This window comes from Anolis carolinensis, unplaced genomic scaffold, assembly GCF_035594765.1.
Source record: "Anolis carolinensis isolate JA03-04 unplaced genomic scaffold, rAnoCar3.1.pri scaffold_11, whole genome shotgun sequence".
Taxonomy (NCBI): domain Eukaryota; kingdom Metazoa; phylum Chordata; class Lepidosauria; order Squamata; family Dactyloidae; genus Anolis; species Anolis carolinensis.
Genome location: NW_026943822.1, coordinates 5006834 through 5034367, shown reverse-complemented (window position 1 = coordinate 5034367; position 27534 = coordinate 5006834). Strand labels below are relative to the sequence as shown.

At 41.7% G+C, this 27534-nt stretch overlaps 1 protein-coding gene and 1 long non-coding RNA gene across 7 annotated transcripts in view; both read left to right on the top strand.

The window, feature by feature from the left end:
* Positions 1-27534, top strand: part of ntrk3 (neurotrophic receptor tyrosine kinase 3) — a 707738-nt gene that overhangs the window by 197541 nt on the left and 482663 nt on the right. The window lies entirely within an intron of this gene.
* On the top strand, positions 615-23072 carry LOC134293917 (uncharacterized). Its single transcript, XR_010000882.1, has 2 exons — positions 615-7429; positions 7578-23072. It is a non-coding gene; the product is annotated as an uncharacterized LOC134293917 (long non-coding RNA).

Here is a 27534-nt window from a genome sequence, read left to right as displayed (position 1 = left end):
GACAGCTGGCACAACAAAACACTGCATGGAAGGTTCCTTGACAAAATTGAAGGAAAAGCTGATAAGGAGAAGACCTGGCTCTGGCTCACGAATGGGACCCTGAAGAAGGAGACAGAAGGCCTGATCCTTGCAGCCCAGGAGCAAGCCATCAGAACAAAGGCTAAGGCCAAGATCGAAAAATCAGCTGATGACCCAAAATGCAGACTGTACAAGGAAACCGACGAAACCATTGATCATATCCTCAGCTGCTGTAAGAAAATTGCACAGACAGACTACAAACAGAGGCACAACTCTGTGGCCCAAATGATTCATTGGAACTTATGCCTCAAATACCACCTCCCTGCAGTAAAGAACTGGTGGGATCACAAACCTGCAAAGGTTGTGGAAAATGAACACGCAAAGATACTGTGGGACTTCCGAATCCAGACTGACAATGTTCTGGAACACAACACACCAGACATCACAGTTGTAGAAAAGAACAAGGTTTGGATCATTGATGTTGCCATCCCAGGTGACAGTCGCATAGATGAAAAACAACAGGGAAAACTCAGCCGCTATCAGGACCTCAAGATTGAACTTCAAAGATCACCAGTGCAGGTGGTCCCGGTGGTGATGGGCACACTGGGTGCCGTGCCAAAAGATCTCAGCTGGCATTTGGAAACAATAGACATTGACAAAATCACGATCTGCCAACTGCAAAAGGCCACCCTACTGGGATCTGCACGCATCATCCGAAAATACATCACACAATCCTAGACACTTGGAAGTGTTCGACTTGTGATTTTGTGAAACGAAATCCAGCATATCTATCTTGTTTGCTGTGTCATACAATGTCGTTGTGTCAATAATAATAATAATAACTTTATTTTTATACCCCGCCCCATCTCCCCGAAGGGACTCGGGGCGGCTTACATGGGGCCTAGCCCGATAAAACAATCAATATCAATAGCACAACTATAAAACAGTTATACCAGTAAAACATCAATAGCAATAAAACAATCGTTAAAATCAGCAAGAAGCATACAAAAAACATACAATATTAAAACAGGAGACTAATTCATAAAATCCAGAACAGAATGTGCCTGTAGAAATGGACAATAAAGTGCAAAATAGCATTGGCAACATCTCAGAAAAGGGGGCTATTATAAAATGGGCAGATGGATCAGTCCAACATCTAATCTAAGTATGGTGGTATATATTACAGTAGAATCTCACTTATCCATCATTCGCTTATCCAATGTTCTGGATTATCCAACTTAGTCTGCCTTTTAGTAGCAAATGTTTTTGTAGTCAGTGTTTTAAATTCATTGTGATATTTTGGTGGTAAATTTGTGATGCAGTAATTACTACATAGCATTACTGTACATGGAACTACTTTTTCTGTCAAATTTGTTGTATAACATGATGTTTTGGTGATTTGTATAATGATTCCCTAATTTGATGTTTAATCGCCTTTTCCTGAATCCCTTCTTATTATCCAACTTATTCGCTTATCCAATGTTCTGCCGGCCTCTTTATGTTGGATAAGTGAGACTCTACTGTATATTTATAATCTTATATTATCTGGTTAGAACTGGATTATATGAGGCCCCTTCTACACAGTTGTATAAAATGCATACTGAAGTGGATTATATGGCAGTGTGGAGTCAAAATAATCCAGTTCAAATCAGATAATATAAGATTATAAATGGGTTATATAGCTGTGTTGAAGAGCCTTGAGTCTACACTGCCATATAATCCAGTTCAAATCTGATAATCTGTATTTTATAGGCAGTGTGGAAAAGGCCTAAGTGAGGCCTAACTCTGCCTGTCTCCTGGGCTGAGTGGGTTGCTAGGAGACCAAGTGGGCAGAGCTTAGCCTTCTAACTGGCAGCAATTGGATAAAAACAATTATTCCTCTCCCTCTAATTAGGACTTTATTTTTCTTTTCTTTTTGTTGTATGAACGTAGAGGCATGGATGAGGGGTTGTGCTGCCAAGTTTAGTGTTTCTGGGATGTGTAGTTTTGTTGTTTTGTCCTAGGCCGAAATTTCATTACCCTTTTATATATATAGATTTATGATTTTAAGATTAACATTAAAAGTGCGGGAACAATATAGATAAGCAGGGAGGGCAGCCTGGTTTAAGGATGAAGCATGAGGATCTCGGACTAATGGAATTAATTATATATACGTTTTAAGGTTTTAACAATGTTATTAATGGATCTATATGTATTGTTTTGCTCTTATGATTGCATTTTGGGGCATTAAATTTTGCCAATTTTTGTAAGCTGCCCTGAGTCCCCTTGGGTGAGAAGGGCGGGGTATAAATGTTGTAAATAAATAAGTAAATAAATAGTGTTGGATAGAAAAGTAGGAAAGGAGAAAAATAATGGAAAAAGGGAGGGGGAAAAGGGGAGTAAAAGAGGAAAACAAATAATAAAGATTTCTTTTTTGTTGACTTGCAATCTCTATCCTTACTGTCCTTAGTGGAGGAAAAATCATTTCCCATTGTTTATGTGTTTTTGTTTTGTATGGCGTTGAATGTTTTCTGACTTTGTTGTTCACTGCCCTGAGTCCTTTTGGGAAGATTGCATCATTGAAAGGAGAACCAAATATGCATCAGGACAAATCAAAAAGAACTAGGATCTGAAATGGGGAAGATTGATAGATAAAGTCAAAGGAAAAGGAAAATATAAAGAACTGAACCATTCTCTTTTTACGATTGATCAATTAAAATAATACCTGAATGAAGGAAAGTACTGTTCCCAGAGGGTGCAGGAGGGGGGACATATCGATAGACACAAGTGGGAGATAAAGGTGGAATCATCAGGTTAATATTACTAAGAAAATATCATTTGATATGTATATGGAAATGGTGATGGATTTTCTTTGGAAGCTTTTAAACAGAGGCTGGATGGCCATCTGTCGGGGGTGCTTTGAATGCGATTTCCTGATTCTTAGCAGGGGGTTGGACTGGATGGCCCATGAGGTCTCTTGTAACTCTACTATTCTGTGATTCTATGATTCTATGATATCATTCTACCTGTGTTTACAATAAAAATATATTTTAAAAAAAGTAATCCATCAAGAAAATTAAAAAAAATGAACTACTGCCAGCATCCAGGGTGAATAGTCCAAATATCATGCTAAGCCTCCTCGCCTTTATACACCTGGGCACATAAGAAAATATTTACTGTATATACTCGAGTATAAGCCTAGTTTTTCAGCCCTTTTTTAGGACTGAAAAAGCCCTTCTTGGCTTATACTCGAGTGAGGGTCCTGGCTGGCTTATACTCGAGTATATATGGTACATTTATTATTTTTCTCTATTTTTATTGGTATTATTACATTGATAATTTTACTCTATTATTATTGTTAGTACAGTAGAGTCTCACTTATCCAACGTTCTGGATTATCCAACACATTTTTGTAGTCAATGTTTTCAATACATCGTGATATTTTGGTGCTAAATTCGTAAATACAGTAATTACTACATAGCATTACTGCGTATTGAACTACTTTTTCTGTCAAATTTGTTCTATAACATGCAACGAGCAGGGGCTATATTTTATTTTTAATTGACAGGTGCTCACCCCGCCACGGGCTGGCCTTGAACTCATGACCTCATGGTCAGTGTGATTTATTGCAGCAGCTGTTTACCAGCCTGCGCCACAGCCCGGGTTCCCTCTTCTATTCTCACTCCTTATGAATCCCATCACACTTGGAGTCTGGCAACCTCATCCTTCAGCCAGAGAGACGGCAATGGGCATCTGGAAGCATTCTGGGATGGTCTGTGAGAAAACGGGAGTAAAACTGTGCTGGCACTGGGGTGTCCCCCTTCCTGTTTTCAGCCAGCTGCCGCCCTGTATAGCGCTTAGCTTGCCAAGGGCCTGACATTTTCCATCGTTGCCGCACAGAGGGGCTGAGGATAAAAGGATTAGAGGAAATATCACTCTCTTTGGAGTTCTGAGCAGCAGAAACTGAGTATAGTAGCTGGTGAGATCAAAGAAAAATGTCCCAATCCAACAGCGTGGGGATGGTTTCGTGAGCTGCAGTTCAATGTGTGTCTTAGTTGCGAACTGGATAGTCTTGCCACTGAACTCCGGAACTGGAGAGCTTGTAGGGAGGATGCGGGAAGGAGGTGGGTTTTCGGTCATATAAGGGTTTTTGGAAGCCGCTCCAAGCCCTAGGGGATTGGTGGCATATAAGTTCAAATAATAAATAAATAAATAAATCATGGGGTCGCAAGAGATGTTGGAACAGGACCAAGACGGCACCCCAGCGGATGAAGGACCTTCACATCGAACATAAAAGTGTTCTTCAATATAATGATCATGAATTGTGATCAACAACTTGTATAACAATGTCTGTATAAATACAAGGTCTGTACAAAGTATAAGGTGTGAAAGCTACTTTGAATTTGCCACGGAGCTGCAGGTTTCTCACCCTTTTCCAGCTGGAAACAGTAAACCCTGAACTCGAAGCCTTGCTGGTCCGGCGTCGTTCTTCCTTGGACCTTCCTTGGGCCAGGCTGTGGCGCAGCTGGCTAGTAACCAGCTGCTATAAATCACTACTGACCGAGAGGTCATAAGTTCAAAGCCCGGGTCGGGTTAAGCCCCCGACCATTAAATAGCCCGGCTTGCTGTTGACCTATGCAGCCCCGAAAGACAGTTGCATCTGTCAAGTAGGGAAATTTAGGTACGCTTTATGCGGGAGGCTAATTTAACTAATCTACAACACCATAAAACTGCCAGCAAAACACGAGGAAAAGAATGAGGAAGAACTGCCACCAGTGGACGGTGAAGCAACAGCTCTCCCTGTGGCCGGAATCGTGCAGCTGGAAAGATGTTAAATGCCTCTGTGTCTGTCTCTACTGTATGTTGTTTGTCTGTTGACATTGAATGTTTGCCATATATATGTTCATTGTAATCCGCCCTGAGTCCCCTTCGGGATGAGAAGGGCGGAATATAAATACTGTAAATAATAAATAAATAATAATAATATAACCTCTCATTTCAAAAGGAACAAAGCCAATGAATACAATTTAGGTTACTACCCAAATGAATTTCAGCAGGGGTGAACGAAATGTAGAAATATCAGAGAGACAACACCTGGCCTGACAACTACATGTGAGGAGCCCCCGGTAGCGTAGTGGGTTAAAGCTTTGTGACTTGAAGGTTGGGTTGCTAACCTGAAGGCTGCCAGGTTCGAATCCAACCCGGGGAGAGCGCAGATGAGCTCCCTCTATCAGCTCCAGCTCTATGCGGGGACATGAGAGAAGCCTCCCACAAGGATGGTAAAAATTGTGTCCCTGGATTTCAGTAAGGCCTTTGACAAGGTCCCCCATGACCTTATAGCAAGGAAACGAGTCCAACGTGGGCAAGGCAAAAACTACGGTTAAGTGGATCTGTAATTGGTTAAACGAACAAACTCAAAGGGTGCTCATCAATGTGTCTTCTTCATCCTGGAAAGTAGTGACGAGTGGAGTGCTATAAAGACGGTTCAGTACTGGGCCCAGTTCTGTTCAATATCTTGATCAATGACTTAGATCAGGGATCCCCAAACTAAGGCCCGGGGGCCAGATACGGCCCTCCAAGGCCATTTACCTGGCCCTCGCCCTCAGTTTTAGACTTAGGCTCACAAGTACCCAGCCTTCCAAGCAGCAGGCCTATTCCATTGTATTCCAGCTCACTAAACAAGGATTTGCATAAGAAGAAAACAGCTAGGTTTTGAGGCTGCAAGGCTATTCACTGCTATTCCACCTGGCCAACAAATGATTACCATAAGCCACAGCAACACGTGGCCGGGCACAGCTAGTATAATATATTGTGTATACATATAATATTGATAATAATAATATAATGTAATATAATAATACTAAGAATAATACAATATAATAATTATATATTAAATGTAATATTACTAATAACATTACAGTACAGCGGTATAGTACAATATAGTAATATATAATGCTAATTTTTTGTTGTGCTAATAATATAATATATATTATGTACATACAACTTGTAAGTCGCTCTGAGTCCCCTTTGGGGTGAGAGAGGGTGGGGAATAAATGTAGTAAATAAATAAATAAAATGTTGTTGGGGATTTTTTTGCACTACAAATAAGACATGTGCAGTGTGCATAGGAATTTGTTCATATTTATTTCAAATGATAATTCGGCCCCTCAACAGTTTGAGTGACCATGAACCGGCCCTCCACTTTAAAAGTTTGAGGACCGCTGACTTAGATGAAGTATTAGAAGGTGTGATCATCAAGTTTGCAGATGGAATCAAATGGGAAGGGAGACCCAATTCTCCAGAAGACAGGAGCAGAATTCAAAACAACCTGAACAGATTAGAGAGGTGATTGGCCAAAACTAACAAAATGAAGTTCAACAGGGACAAATGTAAGATTCTCCCCTTAGGCAGAAAAAAATGAAATGCAAAGATACAGAATGGGGGGCGCCTGACTTGTCAACAGTATGTGTGAAAAGGATCTTGGAGTCCTCATGGACATGAGCCAACAATGTCATACTGTGGCTAAAAAAACCAAAGGGATTTTGGTCTGCATAAAAATGAGTATAGTATCTAGATTCAGAGAAGTCCTGTTCCCCTCTATTCTGCCTTGGTGAGACCACACCTGGAATCACACTGTGTCCAATTCTGGGCACCGCAGTTGAAGGGAGATGTTGACAAGCTGGAAAGCGTCCAGAGGAGGGCGACTAAAATGATTAAGGGTCTGGAGAACAAGCCCTATGAGGAGCGGCTTAAAGAGCTGGGCATGTTTAGCCTGCAGAAGAGAAGGCTGAGAGGAGACATGATCGCCATGTACAGATATGTGAAGGGAAGTCATAGGGAGGAGGGAGCAAGATTGTTTTCTGCTGCCCTGGAGAATAGGATGCAGAATAACGGCTTCAAACTACAGGAAAGGAGATTCCACCTGAACATCCGGAAGAACTTTCTCACCGTGAAGTGGAACTCTCTTCCCTGGGGTGTGGTAGAGGCTCCTTCTTTGGAGGCTTTTAAACAGAGGCTGGATGGCCATCGGTCGGGGGTGCTTTGAATGAGATTTTCTTGCTCCTTGGCAGGGGGTTGGACTGGATGGCCCATGAGGTCTCTTCCAACTCTACGATTCTATGATTCTACGATTCTGGGAAATCCGTTAATTAAGCATTTAAATAACAGGACACTCCTGCTTTGAGAGGTACTAGTGTGGGGAGTACAAATGTGATGAAACAGCAGGGATTGTTCTTTCACTGAGCTGGGAGTTGCACTGTTGCATAAGCCATTGGGTTGTCCAGTCAGTGAATGAATTGTTATTCCATCTATCTATATATATAAAAGAGTGATGGCATCAAGGCAGCGGACAAAACAACAAAACAATTTTTCTTTTCTTTTTGTTGTATCAACCTAGAGCCGTGGATGATGGGTTGTGTTGTCAAATTTCGAGGTTGGGGGGGCCTGTAGTTTTGTTGTAACTGGCAGCAATTGGATAAAAGCAATTTTTCCTCTCCCTCTAATTAGGACTTTATTTTTCTTTTCTTTTTGTTGTATCAACCTAGAGCCGTGGATGATGGGTTGTGTTGTCAAATTTCGAGGTTGGGGTGGCCTGTAAAGTCCTAATTAGAGGGAGAGGAAAAATTGTTTTTATCCAATTGCAGCAAGTTACAAGGCTAAGTTCCGCCCACTTGGTCTCCTAGCAACCTACTCAGCCCAGGGGACAGGCACAAGAGTTTGCAGAGACCCCTAAGGGCCATCCAGCCCAACCCTTTCTACTATGCAGCAGGACACAATCCAAGCATTCACAACACATGGACAACGTATAAATACTATACAATACTACAAAGGGACATAGACCCCCTCTACCCTCACCACTTTATTATTATTATTATTATTATTATTATTATTATTAAACTTTATTTGTACCCCGCTAGCATCTCCCGAAGGACTCGATGCGGCTTACAAAAAAAAGGCCAAGGCCTCAACACACAATATAACAATACAAAACAAAAAGCAAATTAAAAACAATTAAAACAGTATAAACAACAAGCAATAACAATACGCTAAAACACAATAGAACTAGGCCGGGCCAGAGTAATGGGTACAAGATTAAAAGTGCTGATGTGACAGGTGATATATAAGGCTTATAGGGCAAGTGCAGAGTGCGATATGCGATCTTAATTCTAATAAAGTGCTTATGGGACTTGGTATTGGAGATTTCCTATTAATCTGGGAAGGCACATTGGAACACACTTTCACAGTACACAAACAACCAAATGCATACTAAACATAAAGACAACCACACAACAAACATTCAATACCACCACTACCTCAACAAGTTCTCACCAACACCACCAGACAACGCCACAGCAACACGTGGCCGGGCATAGCTAGTAATAGATAAGAAAGGTGGTAATGTGCCTCCTTTCTCTGGTTGTCTTCAAAAAAGAAGCTGGACAACTACCTGCTGGGGATTGAGTTCCTGCATTGAGGAAAGGGTTTGATTTGATTGCCTATGGGACCCTGTCCATCTCCATGAATACGATCTCCTACTTCTTGGCAGAATGGGGTTGGATTGGATGGCCCATGAGGTCTCTTCCGACTCTAGGAGTCTATGAACTCTGCCGGTGCCTCGAAGGATGGTGCAGTCGTGCTCTCTGGAGGTTTTTAAACAAAGGCTGGGTGGTTTTCGTGGATCAGGAGTGCTTGGATTGGATTGAATGCGTCAGAGCAGCTCCTTCATGCTCTTGTTCCCCAGTCGCTTCTGCTTATTAGAGAGAGTGTGACTCCGGTCCTGGAGCCAGCATTTAGCCCTCATGACTAGAAGCCATTGATAGGCTTACATCCATAATCTGCCACTCGCTGCTCTGTAATATTTTACCACCACGACCCTGCTTCGTTGCCCATTCCTGCTGCTGCAACAGGCTGCCAGGTAATGGGCTGTGATTGCTTTGCAGTCCCTTGCTGAGCTAGCCTGTAGGTAGGTGCGTGATTGTGCGCGGTTGAGGGTAATCGTGTGCACCTTTATTTATGTTGTGCTCAAGAAAACAAATTAAGGTCTTGTAATTAGGTACTGAGGCATGCGCTTAAACAAAACCCAAGCAAGCAGGATTCCATTTAAAATATTAATAATGACTTTATCCATCTGCCTTTAGTGACTTCTTCTTGTGCTGTGCAAGGGGTTTAAAAAACAATAGGAAAAGAATATATCTTCAACAGATTGGTGCAAGCACTAAGTTGCCTAACCAGAAACCTATATTACAACACTCAAACTGTTGCTCTACATGTGTGTATGTGTGCGTGTGTATATGAGTGGGAAGGCTGTAGGTCAGACAATAACAAGGTACAGTAGAGTCTCACTTATCCAACACTCACTTATCCAACGTTCTGGATTATCCAACACATTTTTGTAGTCAATGTTTTCAATATATCGTGATATTTTGGTACTAAATTAGTAAATACAGTAATTACTACATAGGATTACTGCGTATTGAACTACTTTTTCTGACAAATTTGTTGTCTAACATGGTGTTTTGGTGCTTAATTTGTAAAATCATAATCTAACTTGATATTCAATAGGCTTTTCCTTAATCCCTTCTCAATGCTCGGGCTGTGGCGCAAGCTGGAGAGCAGCTGCAATGAATCACTGCAATGACTCACTCTGACCAGGAGGTCATGAGTTCGAGGCCCGCTCTGAGCCTATGTTTGTTTGTCTTTGTTCTATGTTAAAAGGCATTGAATGTTTGCCTATATGTGTAATGTGATCCGCCCTGAGTCCACTTCGGGGTGAGAAGGGCGGAATATAAATGCTGTAAATAAATAAACAATAAATAAATAAATATTACCCAACATATTCGCTTATCCAACATTCTGCCGGCCCGTTTATGTTGGATAAGTGAGACTCTGCTGTATTATCAATACTATTTTTGTATATTGGATCTTCTCTGTTGCAAAATAATGTCGAAGGAAGGCAGTTTAAAGGGAGAGGAGAATGGTTTTCGGGAGAAAAACAATGGGATGTGATTTGTTGCTTTCTGGAACCTGTATCTGGAGCTTGAATGTGCGGAGGGCATACACAGAACAGCCTACCTCCAAATTACCTGCATCCCAGTCTTGGTTGTAAAAGCCTCAGCAAATATGAATGGGCTGGAAAACATAGATCTTCTCTTAGTGACAGAACACATTTACAGCTAGATATTTCCATTTCTTTGATCCTGGGAATCTCCCATTTTAGATTGCAACTAGCTGTGCCCAGCCACGCGTTGCTGTGGCGAAGTCTGGTGGTATGGGAAATAAAGTATCGAGGAATTGCTGGTAGTTAAGGTAAAGGGTAAATGTTTTCCCCTGACATTAAGTCCAGTTGTGTCTGACTCTGGGGGTTGGTGCTCATCTCCATTTCTAAGCCGAAGACCCGGCGTTGTCCGTAGACTCCTCCAAAGTCATGTGAGATGACTGCATGGAGCGGCGTTACCTTCCCGCAGGAGCAGTACCTATTGATGCACTCACATTTGCATGTTTTCGAACTTCTGGGTTGGCAGAAGCTGGGGCTAACAGTGAGGGCTCACTCTGGTCCCCCAATTCAAACCTTTTGGTCCAGAAGTTCAGCAGCTCAGCGCTTTAACACGCTGCGCCATCAGGGGATATTATTTCCTAAAGGTTGTGAATATACAATATTTCTGATTGTTTTTTTTTGTCTATTGGAAGCAAGTATGAATGCTGCAATTAGGGAAAATGATTAGCATGTAATGGCCTTGCAGCTTTAAAGCCTAAGTCTGCCTGTCCCCTGGGCTGAGTTGGTTGCTAGGAGACCAAGTGGGCAGAGATTAGTACTCTAACTGGCAGCAATGGGATAAAAACAATTATTCCTTTCCCTCTAATTAGGACTTTATTTTTCTTTCTTTTTGTTGTCTCAACATAGAGGCGCGGATGATGGGTTGTGTTGTCAAATTTCGAGGTTGGGGGGCCTGTAGTTTTGTTGCTTTGTTGGTTGCCGTGATGCCATCACTCATTTATATATATAGAAGGTTGGAAAAGCCTTGATTATCCTCGGGGGTGGGGGTGGGGGGGGGACAACGACAACACCTGGATGTCAAAGAAGCTGTTGACATCAACTCCAGCAATCCTATAACTTTGATTGTGTTCAATGGGACTGATGGGAACTGACACTGAAAAGACAAAAACAGAACCATATCAGAAGTGATAGTGAGCCTCTGGTGACTTTCTACGAGTAAATTAAAATGGCCCAGGGGTCCCATTGGGGAAGAATATTTTTGGAGAGTTGGGTGGAGGCTGGTGTGATGGAGAGCAGCTCTCTAAGTGCCCATGGAGACCCCATGTCCCCGCACCCCACAATGACAAAATCCATTAGTCTTAAGCAGGGGTCTTCAAACTTTTTAAGTGGAAGGCCGGTTCATGGTCCATCAGACTGTTGAGGAGCCGGACTATGATAAAATAGTCCAAAATTAGGATTGTTGTTGTTGTGTGCCTTCGAGTCGTTTCAGACTTAGATCAACCCTAAGTTTAAAGTTTAAGACAGGGGCCAGGTAAATGACCTTGGAGGTCTGCATCTGGCCCATGGGCCTTAGTTTGGGGAACCCTGATCTAAAGGGACCAGTGGTATTGTTGCACCCCAAGGCAGCACGAGCACTTGAAAAACAGACCAATATAACACACAAGCCATTTATTGAAGCAGAATACACACACACACACACACACACACACACATATATATACACGCATTTAAGGTGGAAAGTCAGAGTAAGAAATAGTCCTTAATATATAGTCAATAGCAACCCAGAAAAAGTTCATCAATGTCCAAATTGCAATCCACAAGCGAAGCTCGATAGCTTCCTTTTCAGAAATCAGAGTCTGTCCATGAAACAATAGCAGGAACAAATCACTGCAAATTCACTTGGAAAGTCCTGTAGCAGGATTAAGGAAGCAAGGTAAACAAAGCAGAGTCAAACTCGATTCAGGAACAAGGAAGACGTGGTAGCAAGGCAAGGTCTACTCGGGAGTTGTGGCTCGGCGCGGCTTGCCTGGAACTGGGAACTCGGCACGGGAAGGAGCTGGAAACTGGAACCTCTTCCTAGGAAAGGCAAAGTTGACACCGCAACAAGAATACAGTGAGGGGCACTTTTAAGAAATCCTGAGCCTGTGAAATTAATAATAATAATAATAATAATAATAATAATAATAATAATAATAATAATAACAATAATTTTATTCTTATACCCCGCCCCATCTCCCCGAAGGGACTCGGGGCGGCTTACATGGGGCCAAGCCTGAATAAAACAATAAAAACAAGACAAGAAACCAATGAAACCAATAATCAAACCATAAAAACAAGTCATAAAAACGACATACAAGATAAAATGTTAAAATCATGGATAAAGTTCAAAGAATCTAGGTCAAAGTGCTAAGAGTGCAAATAAATCATATCATCAGGGAAGGAGGTTATTCAGCTGTAATGACTATAAAGTGCTATTATAATACTGGGAAAGGCGTTCACTGAAATGGACAGCTGGTCAATGATACAGAGATCAGTCACCAAAAGCCTCCCGGAAGAGCCAAGGAGTACAGGACCCACAAAAACTTCCCATGGAAAAGTTAGCCATCCGACATGAGCTAATCTTCGAGACCTTCTCACTCCCTCTTTCTTGTATCTATCACTAGTAACAAATTCCTTCTGATTAAAAGTCTCATCTTCACCCAGGTCAACACCATCTGGTGTGGGTACTGATGAAGAGACTTCAGAATGTTTGCCAATTAGTGGTTCTTCTGAAACCACCATATCAGGCAGTTGCAAGGTTATGGGGCCTCGGCCTGGAGCAGAATTGTCTGCAAAATCCTCAGCCTCATCTGTTTCCAACTCCATCTCTTGATGGAATACAGACCATGATGGCTGATCTACAACAGGTATCATTTGGTATAGGACTGCTTGGTAGGCATAGAGTTGGTTGCTTCATACCAGGTCATACTTTTTGCCTATCAAGCCTAGCTTTGTCACCCTTTGGGCTTGCAGCCCCATGCTCATTGGACATTTTGGAGTGCAGTTCCCACAACACCTGATCATTATCCATTGGAGTTGTAAAGGAAAACTTTAGGAGGACCTACAGTTTGTGTACACATTATTAATGGCTCTCAAAAGCCTTTCACTTTATCTCCTAGTTGATCCCGTCGAACTAGAGGTTCCAGGTATTCAGCCTGAGGTCTTCTGTATGTGAAACATGTGGCATGCCACTGAGGCTTCCAGTGATTGCTGCTGAATTTGGAGTGTTCGTTAAAAGGCTCTAATGCATTGCCTACTCATAGTCTCCTAGATGCCAGCTGAATTTTCAAGAGACTAGAGAGCTGGCCAATAAAATGTCATGGCAGGGAATCATCTCATGGAGATGCCGAAACACACGGGCCTGATCTGTTACATTCTGTTTCCTCCATATGCAGCTTCTGTGATATGATGAGTCCAGCCTAACCACTGCCTCCAGCTGTCTACAGCAGCACATCTGCAGCATGTGTAAATGTTGATCTACATTATTTACACATCGGCTGGCCATAACATTCCCATTCGGACTCCATGCTGCAGAAAAAGCACTCTGCCTACCTATATCTCTTTTCTTTAACAGAAGGAGATATGGTTTAATGTGATTTCTATCATGCAGTCCTTGGTGTATGGTAATGTGGAAAGATAGGGATCCTTCTCATTAAACAGATTCATGGATGGGCGATGTGTCAATAGCTATACTAAGGGGAGGCTGCCTTCCGCATGCCAGTGAATAGCAGGTGCTGGGGAACAACAAGAGGAGAAGAGAGCTGTTGCCTGTACAATGTGCTTGTAGGCTTCTTAGGAACATTGGGTTGTATAACACCTCTAGGCAGCGTGAGCATTGGAAACCAACACGGAGGCCAATAAACAATCTAATATCTTTATTAAAGCAATAAAAGAATCAAACAAAAATAAGCAGATTGTATAGTCCAGCAATAGTCCTTTAAGGAAAGGTCAAATATATTCCAGTAATATAGAGTTCAATGTCCAGTATTAGAGATCAAGTTTTCAAATCCAATAACTGAAACACACTCAATCTTACAAGCAGTTTGAGTGGGGAATAAAGCAAGGTCTCTCAAGAAAGTTCCAGGTTCAATGTCCAATGCAGGGAATCAAGGCAAGGCAAGGAAGCAAGGCAAGGCAAGGTTGGTCGTGGTGGAACCGAAACGCAGTCCAGTCTTGGCAGGGAAACGGAACACAACGGCCGGTCTACTCGAGCGGCCGTCAGGCCGCTGAGATTCACAGGAACAAGAGTCGATGTTAACTTTCCAACTGTCACATTGACACCGCGATGGGTAGCCTGTGCCCAGAACTTTCATGGAAGTTCAAAAACTCCCTGAACCAGGTGTCTGAGTCCACATTTTCCCAAGGGAAACGGACTGATGACAACAACCTGCCAGATGTAAGTCTCCCTGAATCTTCCCAAGAGAACCGGTTTAATTATAATCCTCTCTCTCCGCTAATCTCGCACTTCGTCTCTGAAACTCCTTTTGGAAGTGGTGTGTTTTGAGAAAAGACTTTCTATCAAACACAACACTGTCCGGGGAACCAGGCTCTGATTCAAGGGCTTCCGTAATTAGCTTTGGCACCAAACTGTCAACAGGGGACATCTGGAATGGAACGGAATCTTGCTGAATTGGGAAAAAACCCATATCCTCTTCAGTTTGATCTAGGGTGGCTGCGGGGTCATGGCTCAAGGGTCTCTGAGACATCACAGGTTGCCAGGTGTGAGAGGCCTGGTCTGGTGGCCTGTTCCAGCATAGTATGTGCTTGAAAAACTATTTTGAAACTAAGATAATACTGGTGCAAGAAACTGTTTTTTCTTTAATCTCCCATCTTATATAAGAACTTTCAAGGAGATGGGGTGGGATATTGAATAAGTGAACATTTCAGACATCTTCCGCCCTCCTGTCTATTCCTGGTCTGATGCCTAAAAGTATCTGATGAGTCACTACCAATCCTTCTCTTCTGATCTAACAGTGCCTTGTCCTCCTGCTTTTTAGCAAGACAAAATTCTAGGAGACCTGAGTCTTGAAGCAACAGTAGGATGTGTTGGGGAGGAAGCTGCTTATTTGGAGGGAAATTTCCTTTGGCTCATTTTTTTTTTAAAAAAAATAATTTTCATAAATGTTCAAACCTCTGAATGGACACAGTATAAAGAACTCAAGATAAAAAAGTACCAATGCTGGAGAAAACAAAACTGGACAGATTCATCTATGTAAAGCTTAATTTATTGTCTCATATGGAGTTGGACTTTAAACCACTGTGTTGTATATTCCTTCATACTATACTGGGGGGGAGTCTTCTTCATATTGTTATCAACTCTTATCTTTATCAGCTATTAGCTTGGGTACCTGGCGATGCCCAGGTTATTTGAAAAGGGCCTTGTTTGTTTTTGGATGTGAGGTTATATCAGTTTGGTCATATGTTACGCTATGTCTTAGAAAAACACTCAGTCTTTGCTTTTGTTTATTATGGATGCTCCCATTAGGAAATGCGGGTGAACTGCACTTCCCAAAAACCTTGGGTCAACCCTCCCAAAACTCCGCCAGTATTCACAGTTGGCCATGTTGGGTCTGTGTGCCATGTTTGGTGCAGATCCGTCACTTGCTGGGTTCAGTGTTCTCTGAATATGGGTGAACTATAACTCCTGGATGTCAAGGTCAGTCACTCCCCCAACCCTGCCAGTATGCACACTTGGCCATGTTGGGTCTGTGTGCCTAATTAGTTCCAGCTCCATCACTGTGCCTAGTTATTTCCAGCTCCATTATTGGTGAGGTTTAGAGTGCTCTTAGACTGCAAGTGAACTATGCATCTCAGTACCTACAACTACTAGAAATCATGGTGATTTCCCCCCAAACCTCTCCAGTCTGTTCAGTTGCTGATCAGTTCCTCTGTTTGCTGTGTGCCGTAGAAAAGGGTAGGAAAGGGTTAAAGGAGAGGCAGTGGGTGGCGTCATGCAAATGGCAAGAGAAAGGAACACTGGGATGTGCTGGCTGTAAAGGAGGGGAGTGACTTGGTGGCTCCTCAGCACTGGGACCTATAGCCTGTTTGCGGAGGCTGGAGGCTGTCTGTGTGAACAAACACCTGTGCCACATACACACATACACACTTTCACTTTTAATATGTGTATAGATAAATGTGGGAGGAAGGTACACAAAATATAATCACTTCTAAAGTGAAAGTAGCTCTGCTCTTTGAACAGTGGCTGCCATCCTACACTGAAGTTATGGATTCATACCCTAAAGTTATGGATTCATTAACTGGTCCATGTCCAAACATGTTGGGTATTCACAATCATAGAGTCATAGTCATAGAATAGTAGAGTTGGAAGAGACCTCATGGGCCATCTAGTCCAACCCCCCGCTAAGAAGCAGGAAATCGCATTCAAAGCACCCCCGACAGATGGCCATCCAGCCTCTGCTTAAAAGCTTCCAAGGAAGGAGCCTCCACCACAGTCCGGGGGAGAGAGTTCCACTGCCGAACAGCCCTTCTCACAGTGAGGAAGTTCTTCCTGATGTTCAGGTGGAATCTCCTTTCCTGTAGTTTGAAGCCATTGTTCCGTGTCCTAGTCTGCAGGGCAGCAGAAAACAAGCTTGCTCCCTCCTCCCTATGACTTCCCTTCACGTATTTGTACATGGCTATCATGTCTCCTCTCAGCCTTCTCTTCTGCAGGCTAAACATGCCCAGCTCTTTAAGCCTCTCCTCATAGGGCTTGTTCTCCAGACCCTTAATCATTTTAGTCGCCCTCCTCTGGACGCTTTCCAGCTTGTCAACATCTCCCTTCATCTGCGGTGCCCAAAATTGGACACAGTATTCCAGGTGTGGTCTGACCAAGGCAGAATAGAATAAGGGGGAGCATAACTTCCCTGGATCTAGACGCTATTCCCCTATTGATGCAGGCCAGAATCCCATTGGCTTTTTTAGCAGCCGCATCACATTGTTGGCTCATGTTTAACTTGTTGTCCACGAGGACTCCAAGGTCTTTTTCAAGGCACTATTAACATGAATGCAAATTTTCCCTGCAAAAAAAAATCCCTCCTTACTTTTACTGTTCTGCTGATGAGCAGGGAATGGCAAGATGATATTTCCAAGCGCCTTCTACTAGTCTAATGAGATTCAGAAGTAAGACCTCTATCACAACTCCTTGCACTGGAGATTACTAGCAGAAATGGATTGGAAACAGGGGCGGTTTAACCGCGAGGCCATTTAGGCACTTGCCTGTGGTGCCATAATCCCGGGGGCGCAGTTGAGTTGCTCCCGCACACGCATGCATGCATGCATGCATGCACTGCACCCCCCGCCGCCACCTCCTTCAGGCCTTCGGCATACCCGGTCACGTAGGACCACCATTCCCACCCCACCTCGGCCGCCAGCACCAGCACCGTTTTGTTCCGGCGAAAATGGTGCTGGTGCTGGTGGCCAGGGTGGTGCAGGAATGGCGGTCCTTCCATCTCCACAGCAACGGCGCGAAGCAGCCTACCCAGGCGGGAGCACAGGTCCCGCTTGGGTAGGCCGCTCTGTGCCATTGCCGTGGAAACAGAAGGTCCGCCATTCCCGCACCACCCCGGCCGCCAGCGCCAGCACAATTTTGCTCCGGTGGCTCCACTCTTCCTCCCGCTGCCACTGCCATCACAGACCATTGGAAACTAGGCAAGAGGCCTGTTGAAAACTAGGGAAGTGGGGATTGCATATCTATGGAATGTAAAGGTTGGGAGAAAGAACTCAAAGAACTTTTGTCTGTCTGAGGCAAGTGTGGATGTTGCAGTTGACCACCTTGATTAGCTTTGGATGGCCTTGCAGCTTCAAAGCCTGGCTGCTTCCTGCCTGGGTGGATCCTTTGTTGGGAAGTGTTAGCTGGCCCTGATTGTTTCATGTCTGGGATCCCCCTGTTTTTGAGTGTTCTTTTCTTACTATCCTGATTTTATTTATTTATTTATTTACCATACTTGTGTCCCACCCTTCTCACCCCAAATGGGACTCAGGGTGGCCTTACAACTGGCAACAATTCGATGCCCAATTGGTTTGGGGAGGGGGTGCCAAATTTCTGTTCGCCTACACTTGAAAATTACCTTGGGCCGGCCCTGATTGGAAACATTGTTCTGGTGCCCCTTGAACTTTCGTAGAACAGACTACCACCCCTTTCTGTAGCTCCTGCTGTAGGTTTGAAGGTTGGATTGCGTAGTTTGATGTTCATAACTACATCTTTATGTGGGCTTTGGATGATGGTTTCCTTTCAGTGAATGTATCAGATGAAACATTTGTCCATTCTTTCTGAAATCATTTTCCCCGCGCATGAAATCTTCTCCCTTTCAGCGGTTATTACTAGAGAAATATCCAACCAGATTAAACAGAATGTGCCTGCATTGCTTGCTGAATTATCTCTGGATTTGATTAGGTAACATCTCTCAAATTAAGTTTTTGAGATAAGGTTAATACATTTAACATGAATGTTTTATGGTGAACATCGTATTTTCTCTGAGGTATTTCACTGTACACTTCAGTGGTTGACTTTCAGAAAAGAAAAAAGAAAAACAATCCTATATTTAGAGAATGGATGTGTGGGCTTGTATCACCCAATTTTTCACTCAAAAGGATACAACTGTCATTTTTCAAAGGTGGATTTAATTTTCCAGAAGTGAGTCTGTATCATAAGGCACATCTCCTGACTAGTACAAATAAGAGACCAAAACAACCTAATTCAGAAACTCCACGGTAGGCAATCTTGGAATCAAATTACTTGGAACTTCTTTTTCTGTGTGAATGGGCTACTTTTGTTTCTGTTGACTTAAGGAAGAAAGGATGATATAGCTGTGATTTTTGCTGAAGGTGCAGGGAGTCAAGTATTTTGTCATTTACAATTTAATCTATATGTTCATTCTAAGACATTTGTAGGCTTCTTTATTTATCGTGTCAGAAGCAAAATGAGGGAACAGTGTTCCCTCACTTATCGCTGGGGTTATGTTCCAGGACCACCCGCAATAAGTGAAAATCCGCAAAGTAGGGACACTATATTTATTTTAATATTTATACATTACTAGCTGTTCCCGGCCACACGTTGCTGTGGCATTGTCTGGTGGTGTTGGTGAGAACTTGTTGAGGTAGTGGTGGTATTGAATGTCTGTTGTATGGTTGTCTTTATGTTTAGTATGTATTTGGTTGTTTGTGTACTGTGAAAATGGTGAGGGTAGAGGGTGTCTATGTCCCTGTGTAGTATTGTATAGTATTTATATGTTGTCCATGTGTTGTGAATGCTTGGATTGTGTCCTGCTGCATAGTAGAAAGGGTTGGGCTGGTTGGCCCTTAGGGGTCTCTCCAACCTCTTGGATTATATGCTTCTGTTATTATTATTATTATTATTATTATTATTATTATTATTATTATTATTATTATTATCATCATCATCATTATGTAGAGGCTGGATGGCCATCTGTCAGGAGTGCTTGGATTGTGTCCTACTGCATGGTAGAAGGAAGTTGAGCTGGATGATCCTTAGGGGTCATTCCAAACCTTAGGATTGTATGATGATATTATTATTATTATTATTATTATTATTATTATTATTATTATTATTATTATTATTATTATTATTGAGAGGCTGGGTGGCCATCTGTTGGGCGTGCTTGGAGTGTGTCCTCCATGGCAGAATTGGGCTGGACTGGATTACCACAGTAATTATTTGATATTACAGTAGAATCTCACTTATCCAACATTCGCTTATCCAGTGTTCTGGATTATCCAACGCAGTCTGCCTTTTAGTAGTCAATGTTTTTGTAGTCCATGTTTTAAATTCATTGTGATATTTTGGTGCTAAATTTGTAAATACAGTAATTACTACATAGCATTACTGTGCATGGAACTACTTTTTCTGTCAAATTTGTTGTATAACATGATGTTTGGTGCTTAATTTGTATAATCATTACCTAATTTCTTGTTTAATAGGCTTTTTCTGAATCCCTTCTTATTATCCAACTTATTCACTTATCTAACGTTCTGCCGGCCTGTTTAGTTGGATAAGTGAGACTCTTCTGTATATTTATAATCTTATATTATCTGCTTAGAACTGGATTATATGAGGACCCTTCTTCACAGCTGTATAAAATGCACACTGAAGTGGATTATAGGGCAGTGTGGAGTCAATATAATCCAATTCAAAGCAGATAATATAAGATTATAAATGGGTTATATAGCTGTGTGGAAGGGCCTTGAGTCTACACTGCCATATAATCCAGTGCAAATTAGATAATTTGTGGAAGAGGCCTCAGTGAGGCCTAACTGTGCCTGTCCCCTGGGCTGAGTAGGTTGCTAGGAGACCAAGTGGGCAAAACTTAGCCTTGTAACTGGCAGCAATTGGATAAAAACAATTATTCCTCTCCCTCTAATTAGGACTTTATTTTTCTTTTCTTTTTGTTGTATCAACCTAGAGCCGTGAATGATGGGTTGTGTTGTCAAATTTCGAGGTTGGAGGGCCTGTAGTTTTGTTGTTTTGTCCGGTGCCCTGATGCCATCACTCTTTTATATATATAGATTTTAGAAGGTATACACTATTTTAAGTCAGTTGCACACGTGTTCATAAATCATACCCACAAACCCTTTGTACTACTGTGGGAAATGGTTCTATTTCCCAGTCACATAAATCCCTTGGGTAATAGACTATTATTGTTCCTCTCATTTTTCCTTTGATGGTCCAAGCCAAATGGACCTTGTATATATTCAACAATTGTATCTCCCATGTTGACCTTTATGGCATGACTTCAAAGGTACCGTGACACATATTTATAAATGACAGAGATTGTAAAAAGAAGTCATGCTTACCAAATTTGTGGATTACACCAAATTAAAAAGAACATTTAGTACTCCAGAAGGCAGTTACAGAATTTAAAATGAACTTGACAGATTGAAAGTTGGGGTGGGAAGCTTTAACAATGAACTTCAGCTGGGATACATGTAAGGTGCCACATGTCGATAGAAAAAAATGAAATGAATTAATATTGCTCAAAATCAGAACACGTGAATGGATCTTATCAATATTTGTGTGTATGTATTTTTACTCTTTACAATTTTATCTTGTAAATCGCCTAGAGCATCTTGGATGGAGGGCGGTTAATAAGTAATTAAATGATGATGATGATGATGATCTTGAAAGAGTACAGGTTAAACACGAATCAACACTGTGAGGAGACAACCAAAATCAATGCTAAAATCAATACAAAAACTATCAATTACGATACTGGAAAATGAAATAAATTGCAGAAACTGGGTTTTTGTGAGTTTTCCGGACTGTCTGGCCATGTTTCAGAGGCATTTTTTCCTGATGTTTTGCACACATCTATGGCAGGCACCCTCAGAGGTTTTGAAGTCTGTTGGATTGTCCAGGGTGGGAGAAAGAACTCTTGTCTGTTTCAGGTAAGTGTGAATGTTGCAACTGGCCAGCTTGATTAGCATTGAATAGCCTTGCAGTTTCAAAGCTTGGCTGATTCCTGCCTGGGGAAATCCTTTGTTGGGAGGTGTTAGCTGCCCCTGATTATTTCATTCCTGGGATTCCTCTATTTTCTGAGTGTTTTTCTTTAATTATTGTCCTGATTTTTAGAGATACTTGGAGCCAGATTTTGTTCATTTTCATGGTTTCTTCCTTTCTGTTGAAGTTGTCCACATGCTTGTGGATTTCAGTGGCTTCTCTGTGTAGTCTGACATGATAGTTGTTGCGGTGGTCGAGCATTTCTGTGTTCTCAAATAATATCCTGTGTCCAGGTTGGTTCCTCAAGTGCTCTGCTATGGCTGATTTCTCTGGTTGAATTAGTCTGCAGTGCCTTTCATGTTCTTTGACTCGTGTTTGGGCAATGCTGCCTTTGGTGGTCCCTCTGTAGACTTCTCATCCACAGCTGCATGGGATCCGGTAGACTCCTGCAGAGGAGAGAGGATCCCTCTTGTCTTTCGATGACCGTAGCATTTGTTGGATTTTCTTTGTGGGTCTGTAGATAGTTTGTAGGTTGTGCTTCTCCATCAGTTTGCCTATGCGGTCAGTGGTTCCCTTGATGTCTGGTAAGAACACTTTTCCTCTGGGTGGATCTTTGTCTTGACTCTCATGGCTTGTTCTTGGCCTTGAAACTCTACTGATGTCTGTGGTGGAGTCTCCATTGGCCTGGAGAGCCTGGTTTAGGTGGTTCCATTCACCTTAGAGGAGATGGGCTTCACAGATCCTTTTTGCACAGATGGTCAATTGCAACATTCATACTTGCCTCCAACCAACAAAAGTTCTTTCTCCCACCCTGGACATCATTCCACAATTTGCCTAGTTTCCAACAGACCTCACAACCTCTGAGGATGCCTGCCATAGATGTGGGTGAAACATCAGGAGGGAATGCTTCTGGAACATGGCCATACAGCCGGGGAAACTCGCAGCAACCCAGTGATTCCGGCCATGAAAGCCTTTGACAACGCAATTGCAGAAAGTTTGGTAGTTAAATATGGTTACAGTAGAGTCTCGCTTATCCAACATAAACGGGCCGGCTGAATGTTGGATAAGCGAATACGTTGGATAATAAGGAGAGATTAAGGAAAAGCCTATTAAACATCAAATTAGGTTATGATTTTACAAATTAAGCACCAAAACATCATGTTATACAACAAATTTGACAGAAAAAATAGTTCAATATGCAGTAATGCTATGTAGTAATTACTGTATTTACGAATTTCCCACCGAAATATCACGATGTATTGAAAACATTTACTATAAAAATGTTTGGCCTAGACCTGTGTATTAGAGCTTAAATGAATCTATTTCACTTTATCTATTTAAAATTTGTAACTCATAATGTGCACCTTGCTTATCCGCTATTGCAACCTCATTGTTTTTAATTCGATGTTTTAATACCATGTTGTGTTTTTTCGGCTGCTGTGTATATATTATTATTGGTTTTTATTATTGTTCTTTGATGTTTCATATTTTATTTTATCATTGTTTTGTATCTGATTTTGCTGTGAGCCGCCCCGAGTCCCCTTCGGGGGAGATGGAGGCGGGATATAAATAAACTTATTATTATTATTATTATTATTATTATTATTATTATTATTATTATTAGTCTCCTGCTTTTAACATTTTATGCTGTATGTTGATTTTAATGACTGTTTTATTGATGCTGATGTTTTTATTGTTGGGATATTGTTTTATTGTTTTGTTGTTGTTATTATATTGTTGTATCGGACAAGGCCCCATGTAAGCCGCCCCGAGTCCCTTCGGGGAGATGGGGTGGGGTATAAAAATAAAGTTATTATTATTATTATTACAAAAATGCATTGGATAATCCAGAACGTTGGATAAGCGAGTGTTGGATAAGTGAGACTCTACTGTAATTTCAAGATCTCATTCTTGATAGATTATCTTTTTTTAAAAGGCATTTATGGATGACATTGTGAATAGAACTTTAAGGTAAAAGAAATAACAAAATGCGAAAAAACAAAACTGTACTGGAAGGGAATTCATGAACTATGCCAAAAGATACTAAGAACAAAGATACCTTTAAAACCAGAATACATTTTTGTAGGAATAATAAGGAATCTGAACAAGGACAAGTTTTTACATGTTTTACAACAGCAGCAAGAATTACCTTTACAAAGGTATGGAGGCAGAAACTAATCTCAACAAAGGAGGAGTGGATAGAAAAGGTGATGGACATTATGAATATGGATCAACTAACCTTCGTGATATCCAAATCACAGGGCAAGATTAGGAATAGAACGCACTGGACCCTTTTCAAAGAATGGACGAAAGATAGTAAATTAAAGATCTTAATCTAAAGAGTGAGAGGAGACCAAAGAGATTACAGAATACTAATCAGTGTTACGAAGAAATGGACACTTAAAAGAGACTAGACGACTTCACTACAAAGAAGAAAGAGAGTTCAAAAATATTTTATTTTTTTATTTTTTATTTTAATTTTTACACTTGAAAACTCAATAAAATAAATAAATTAAAAATGCACAATTCTTTTAAAGAAATGTACTGGTCCGTCAGACATGTCAATTATGGCATCCAGGGCCATAGTCAGAAAAAAAAATTTCAGAGTGGGGAGTTGAAACTTTTTTATTTTTTAGCGATTCTTGAAGAATAGTTCCGTAATCTAAATCTAAATTCATAATAAAAGCGAAAACCCGTATATGTGTATGTGGCACGGATGTCTGCTCACACAGACAGTCTCCGGCCTCCAAAAACAGGCTGTACTTCCCAGGGTTAAGAATCTAGCAAGTCACTCTTTTCCGCTGACTTTGCAGTTACAGCGAGCGCCATGAACATGTATCCCAGCCCCTGCCAATGTCCTTCCCAAACACTACAGCCCACCACCCAAGGAATGCTTTCGTTTGGGGACCATTTCATCCTAGATTTTGCTTTTTCTTCCACCACAGGCAGGCATCCCAGGGTTCTCCATTGCTGTGGCATTTGCATGGCCCCGCCCACTGCCCTTTCCTTTCCAATCTCTTTGCATAACAAACAAAGCAGAACTGAGCTTCAACTAAACTTACTGGAGGAGTTTAGGAACTGACTCCACATGGTGGAAGTTGTAGTTCACCCTGCATCAAGTCAGAGCACTGTCACTCTTACTGGCGAATATAGAGGAGTTGTAGTTCACCTACACCCTGAACACTATGAACCCAAACAGTGATGGCTCTCGGCCAAACTTGCCATGCAGACCCGATATGCCCAGATTTGACTACTGGTGGGTTTAGAGGGGAACTGGATTGGAAATTGAGGAGTAGTAGGTAATGGGATTTATAGTTCACCTGCAATGAATGAGCATCACACTTGGCACACAGAACCCCCATAACCAATACAAAAGATTGCACAAGTTTGGGGAAAAGGGAATTATAGTTCACCTGCAACCAGATAAACACTGACCCCCACCAACAAGGCACTAGGACCACACTTCACACAGAGAAGCCTCATGACCTACCGAACATACTCCAGGTATTTGTGGGAAGGGGCCTTGATTTTGGGAGTTGTGGTTCACCTCCATCCAAAGACCACTGAACCCAGCCAATGACGAATCTAGACCAAACTTGGTACACAGACTGAATATTACCTGCTGTGGATACTGATAGATATTTCGGGGCAATTGCCCCAGGAATCTGGAAATTTCAGTTGTTCATCCCCATCCAGACAGTACTGCACCACACCTGGTACACACACCCAAAATGGCCAACTTATAATACTGGGCAGGGTTTGGGAAGGATTTACCCATGATTCTGGGAATTGTAGTTCACCCACTCCAAACAGAATACATAACATTAAAAGACAAATAATACCATTCTCAAATGACCTGGGCATCGCCGAGTCCCCAAGCTAGTAGAAAATAATCTAGAAATCAGGCTCCACCAATAAACTTCAGTGGACACTCATGGGGATTTAGTTAACCAGTTAAAATCCATGAGAAAAATCATGAAAATTTTCGGGGGTGGGGGGTGGGAGGGTGGGGGGGATAACCCCTAACCCCCCCCCCCCCAACTTGGCATCCCCTTCTTAAGAATGCCAATGTTTTTGGATACAAAAGAAACAGGGTTACATATGAAGCACGGCTATTTTTGAAATAGAAACATCCACAGACGATGTTGCCAAAGCTATAAGATGTGACAGGGTGTTTACTGATGGAACATTAATTCGCACCTCATGCAGGACCAGGCAAGGATATAATATGCTATAAATTCCACATTACTGTGTTTTATTAGAAGTATAAAGTTTTAGTATGGAATTGTGGGCTTTTCTCTCCTCCTCCTTCTGTTAGCGCTTTCTGTCTCTGTGTCTCTCTCTCGTTTGTGTGTACGTGTTTGTGTAAAGTTAAATGCCAAATAGAGAATAATGCACCCTATCTTTTTATACTGTGAATTGTGTTTACAGTGTTGTTTATTGTTCAGTTGTGATGTTAGGCCTTTGCCCCATGTAAGCCGCTTCGAGTCCCCGTGGGGAGATGGTGGCAGGGTATAAATAAAGTTATTATTATTATTATTATTATTATTATTATTATTATTATTATTATTATTTTATGACACAGCAAACAAAATAGATATGCTGGATTTCATATCACAAAATCACAAGTCGAACACTTCCCAAGTATCTAGGACTGTGTGATGTATTTTCGGATGATGCACGCAGATCCCAGCAGGGTGGCCTTTTGCAGTTGGCAGATTGTGATTTTGTCAATGTCTAATGTTTATTATTATTATTATTATTATTATTATTATTATTATTATTATTATTATTATTATCTGAAACACAATAAGATGAGTCCACAGCAGACACTCTGCTGGCTGTTGTCTTGGATCACACGTCGGACACTTCCCAAGTGTCTAGGACTGTGTGATGTATCGGCGCATAATGTGTGCAGATCCCAGTAAGGTGGCCTTCTGCAGCTGGTAGATAGTAATTTTGTCAGCGCGATTGTATTTAAGTGCAGGCCAAGGTCCTTAGGCACTGCACCCAGTGTGCCGATCACCACTGGGACCACCTTGACTGACTTGTGCCAGAGTCTTTGTAATTCAATCTTTAAATCCTCATATCGTGTCAGCTTTTCCAGTTGTTTCTCTTCAGTCCTGCTGTCACCTGGGATTGCAACATCGACAATCCATACTTTGTTTTTTAACATGATCGTGAGGTCAGGAGTCTTGTGCTCCAAAACTCTATCTGTCTGAATTCGGAAGTCCCAGAGTAGCTTAACATGTTCATTCTCTGTAACCTTTTCCAGCTTGTGATCCCACCAGTTCTTTGTCACAGGCAGATGGTATTTGTGGCAAAAGTTCAAATGAATCATCTGAGCAACGGTGTTGTGCCTCTGCTTGTAGTCTGTCTGTGCGTTCTTCTTGTAGCAGCTGAGGATAGGATCTATTGTTTCATGTGCTTCCTTGCAGAGTCTATATCTGGGATCTGCCATCGACTTTTATTATTATTATTATTATTATTATTATTATTATTATTGACACAACGACGTTGTATGACACAGCAAACAAGATAGTTATGCTGGATTTTGTTTCACAAAACCACAAGTCGAACACTTCCCAAGTGTCTAGGACTGTGTGATGTATTTTCGGATGATGCGTGCAGATCCCAGTAGGGTGGCCTTTTGCAGTTGGCAGATCGTAATTTTGTCAATGTCTATTGTTTCCAAATGCCGGCTGAGATCTTTTGGCACGGCACCCAGTGTGCCCATCACCACCGGGACCCTATTATTACAGATACCAGGTGGGAATTCATAGAATCTCACCTGGTTAGAGATTCTGTCAGTGCCTAGATAAAACAATGTACTTTTATGTCATTCTGGTTTGTGAACAGGATCTATAATATGGACAGCTGTAAGATATTAGATCAGAACTGCTTGTACCTTCAGTGTACCAATACATGAAGATACAATCAAGTAAACAGGAGACGGTTAAATAAGTGAAATCTAAGTAATAGCAAGTAAGCAATAATGTATAGGTGGGTGCAGAGTTTTCCCTTATAAGGAGCTTCACGGAACACAATTTCT